The following is a 5,314-nucleotide window of genomic DNA, read 5'->3' on the forward strand; positions in this document are numbered from 1 at the left end:
TTTTCGAACCAATAATATATTTGCTTTTAATCTTTCGAGAAATGGATTTATTTCTATTAGAATTAGACTGTTATCCATTATTCGTTATCAAAATATTAATATTCATTATATTTTTTCGATAAGAAAATGTTTCGATATTCATCATTAAGAGTTTCTTATGATGTAATTATATGATACATTCTATAATTATTTTTTAATAAAATATTACATATAAAAATAAAAATTATATTTTTGTTTAAAATTTTATTTATTTATTATCGAAAAAATTAATTCTATTTTTGTTCTTTTCAAAAATGGATTAATAACGAAGAAAATTTCTTTCATATACATATAACCTCGATAACGTTTTGAACATTAATCTCTTTACATCCCGATCTAAGTATGAAACAAGCAAATTGTATGTGCGAACCACGTCCTTTCGAATAAAAGCGACACAAGGGTGTCGGCTAAGCGGTCAGCCTAGCTACACACACTGGTTAATGTGTAGACATTTGGTGTTCACGGCTGTATCAGAGCAAAGAATGAATATTCAACGGTAAACAGCGGGCAGCAGCGGTTTGCAAAGGGTTGTACGCGGAGATAGAGAAGGGATAGGAGGCAAGGTGGTTCCTGGTTTGGCCAACAGGGGAGATCTGCCGTGACTTGTGCAGATATAAACGTGGCCACGGTTCAGAGGGGCGTTGTTTACGATATTACATCTGTAATACCCGGTCAAGTGGGCAGCGTCCACCGGTGTTCCGTAATCTCTTCCGTGCCAGGACTTCGTTCCTAGCCAGATACAGCACGTCGAGCTACGGTAATGGTGGTGGCTTCGTAAGTGCATCGAGGATAGTACACCGTTTAATACTTTCTCAAGTATCTGCTGCAGTGTACGCTGCCTATCCGACGTAACATTGGAGCATTATATTTTCAACGTTATCAGAAAGAAGAGAATAAAAGATAAGACGAAAATTTAGATTTGTTTGATCAAAGTATCGGTATTCACGAGAATGGACGATTCGATCTTTCGAAAATTAATAAAACGATGCGTAAGATAATTTTGATGAGGATCGTAGTTATTTTTTTTTATTATCAATTAGAATTTATTGGTATATGATTTTAGTAATAATTTTCATATAAAAAATGAAATATTTACTGAAAACTTGAAATAAATTCTAGTATAATCTTAAAATTCGAATATATTTTTCGAAAATATATTTTTTTTTTTGAGCTATATATAGAGTGTTTATTTAATAATTAATTAATTAATAGTTATTTATGAAAAATAAAAGATTTAATTACTATATTTAAAAATATAGTAATGACAAGTATTCGCGAATTTTCATTTTTTAGATTTCATTCGACGTACATTACAAAGAATAATATTAATCGTAATCAGAATTGCTAGATTCGATTTCTCTTATAACTAGCAATTTACTGTTAATTAATACAGCAATTTCACCGATACCAACTGTCCGCTTCAGAAGTTGGTGGCCAAAGGACAAACATCGGTGTAGCTAGGGAGGACGATGTTTTGATTCTGGCTGTTATAGGGAAGACATATATCACTGGTCCACCCTATTGCTATAGATGCTAGTAGTTAGGGTGGCGATGCTGGGCACGAATGGACATGCAGCGATTTATTGCTACGTCCGATATATATGATTATTTAAATCTTTTTCAACTATCATGGCTTCCTGCACATGGATTTATCTATTCTTATACGTTTCAAATAATGCTATTTATTATTTGACGAATAATAGGTTAATTGTTATTTGTCGATCAATTAAAAAAATTTGAAGAACATTTGAGAAAAATTTTAAATTTATTTTTTAAAGATTATTCGAAAAACAATGTATTTTTGAAACACAAATATATATTATGAAAATCAATTATGATGCAAAAGTTTAAAAATTGATTTTATAATTAACCTATTATTTTAGTTTTCAATTTTTATTTTTATTAATGAAAAATTAATTTATTTTTATTTCATATCTTGTTCTCACTATAATTTCCGTTTCATAGGAAAATTTATTTTGACAAAATTTATTTTGACGTGTAAATTCCTCGCATGAAAAGCAGAAAGGCGTGTAAACGTGGACACGAAGCGATCTTGGATGTTGGCTGGGAAGTCCAGTAACACGTTTCCGTTATGGAGATTGGTTCTGCTGACGGAATACAAAGCGCGCGTGTTGCACGGGATATAGTAATGGCGAAACTAAGGACACGATCTCGAACCGCATATATCTTGAACAGATCCGTCTCGAATTTATTGAGATTGACATTTGCCTTTAACCTTCACATGTTATTTAAAGAGATCTTCGCAAGATCTTTAAATTGAAGTTTCACCTTTTGTTACTTGGTTTCGATTCGTTTGATTGTTGAGCGAATTTGTATTCTTTGAGGTTATGTATAAATTTAAAAATTTCAACTTTATTTATTTATGAATTTTTTACTCAATTAATAATTATTTTAATTATTGTCTTTGATTTTAGATTCTTTTTTATAAATTTATAAATTAATAATGAAAATATATTAAAATCCATAATAAAGAAAAAAATTACACGAGATACAGTCCTTCCTTCACGATGTCTCGAATTCAACTAACGAATGCTTTTCGTAAGTTATACGAGCAATTGCAGACAATCACTTTCACTCTTAACGGAATGTATTCTATTAATAAAAAATAATTTTCAAAAGTAACTTTCATTCGTCAATACAGTTTTTTGATCATTTTATCGAATACATCTCATTTTATTTTATATGCATATTTTTTAAAAAATTGTAACATCTTTCACTAATTCAAAAATCTGAATATTGTAAATAGGATATAAGCTGCATTTATCTATCTGTCCAAGATTAAAGAGATGTGTGAGAAAGAGTTACGATGCAGAAGAAATCCGCGACGAATTCATGGCGAATACAAAGGGGGATCGATGGATCGTCTAAGGCCGTGTCTGACAGTAAAGTCGAAATCTGTCGGTGGCAGAAATATTCGAAGCGCATGGCGTATTTCACGCCTAATTTCTCGCGAATTCCGCGCTGAATATTCTTCGTTCTCGATCTCATGCGGGCCACGTGCCATTCATCTCATAGCCGGCTGAATCTTTGAATCGCGGTCTCAGTCACTTTAATCTTTTTTTTTCTTTTCTCATCTTTTATCTTGTTTTTATTGTTTTTTTTTCGTTAAATTTTTTTTTTATTAGATTTAATTTCTTCAAATTTTTCATTATTTATTAGATTGTATTTGATACAAGAAGAAAGGAACTGTGTGACAATTATTATTTTTTATATATTTTCTATATATTTAAAAAAATATCTAGAAAATGTATTTAGAAAAATAAAAATTCGTTGGAATTTTTCAGTTTTAAAAATGACAAGAATAAAATTTACAAAAAGAAGAACGTAGAATCGATTTTATTTAACCCAATGATTTTTTACATACAATTATCTTTGTCATTTGGCAAAAAAGAGAATTATATCAAATTTTGATATTATTTTAAATAATGTCTAATGTATCTCGTCAAAATGTATATAGTTACATTTATAATACACAATGAAAAAAAAAATGATATGATAACAATTTTGACAAATTTATTTGAAAATTATTATTTTGAGTAATGTAACGTTAAACACGTCTAAGATGTATTTATACCAATTATTTAATATGCACACAATGAAAGACAAAAAATTACAATATTTATCACAAGCTCTGAAAATTATTTTAAAAATTTTCAATAATTTTCATGTCAAAGATCTATTTATATTAACTTCACTTAATATGTACACAATAAAGAAGAAAAAATTGTATCATATATGCCATAAACTTTGAAAAATTATTTGAAAATATTATTTTCAATATTATTTTCATATCAAATATATTCAAAATTTATATTTAGATGCACTTAATATACAATGAAAAAAATATAATCACAAACTTTAAGAAAATGATATAATATTTAAAATAAAAATATGATATTCAAAATTTATTTATTTATTTATATCATATATGCCACAAACTCTGACAAAATTATTTCAAAATATTATTTTGAAAAACACCAAGTAATATCAAATACCTATACTTATATCACTTAATATTATAAAAAAATTAATAACAAAAACTCTAATAAAATTATTTCAAAAATACCAAAGATCCAATTTACTATGTCAATTTCGCTTGTGATATCCATGCGATGAAGAGAAAAAAAAAAAATTTGATGAAATTATTTTAAAATGTTATCTCAAACTCCTAAGATCCCGATTATATTAGCATGAAAGAATATTTGGCGACAAGTATCGTTCGATTAACATTTGGCTTGTGGATATTTCGGTCAGGACGCGCGTTGTACTTGGTGTCGTCGGTTCACCCCATATTTCTTTCAAACCCCTACCATCCTTACACACGTACGCACACCAGCCCAGAAATTCATTAGGGGTATCAGATATTTCTGGTGGGTGGTTCGCGCCGGAATAAATCATACGCGCGGCGGGCCACGGAACCGTTTTGCTTCTTTCGGCGCATGCGCGATCTATCCGTTTTATCTGCTCTATCCGAAAGAAGGGTGAAAGATGAGTAAATGGACAAAGTGGAGGGACGAGAGTAAGAGAGAGAAAGAGAGAAGATAGAAAGAGGTATGTAACCGGACTGTAAGAAATGAAAAAAGAAAAAAGAGAAAAAAGACAAAACGAAGAGAAAAACATTTAATAGACTAGAAGGAGGCAAAGTGGTATAATATTGAAAAAGAAATAGTGAAAGATAGAAGAAATTATCTTGAAACAGGTTAAATAATTGGAATAAAGAAAAGAGGCAAAACTAGTGTAAAAATAGTGAAGAAAATAATGAATGAAAAGAAGAGAAAGGGAATCGATTAAAAGTGAGGTTAAATAACAGGGAGAAGGAAAATAAATTGAAAATAATAAGTGATATTGAAAAAAACAAACATAGTGAATGAATCATCTTGAAAACAGACTAAATATTTAGACAAAATGGCGAAATAAAGAAAAAGAGGCAATGAATGCAAAGTAATATAACATGAAAGAATATAATGAAAAATAAAAGAAATCGATCAGAAGTGAAGAAATCTTAAAAAAAAAAACAAGGAGAAAATAAAATAAAGATACAAACAGATATAACATCGAAAAAGATATTAAAAATACTAAAAAACAAAACCTTGAATATCATCCATCGAAGATGAAGAAACGAAGGAATCGATCAAGATTTTAAATTTTGAAGATTAAATAAAAAAAAGATTATACTATGGATATGCATTTAAATACAAATTTAAAAAAAATTATAATTAAATAAAAAAAAAAAAAAAGCGAAGTTGAAAAATAA

This window comes from Apis dorsata, unplaced genomic scaffold, assembly GCF_000469605.1.
Source record: "Apis dorsata unplaced genomic scaffold, Apis dorsata 1.3 scaffold_553, whole genome shotgun sequence".
Lineage (NCBI taxonomy): Eukaryota > Metazoa > Arthropoda > Insecta > Hymenoptera > Apidae > Apis > Apis dorsata.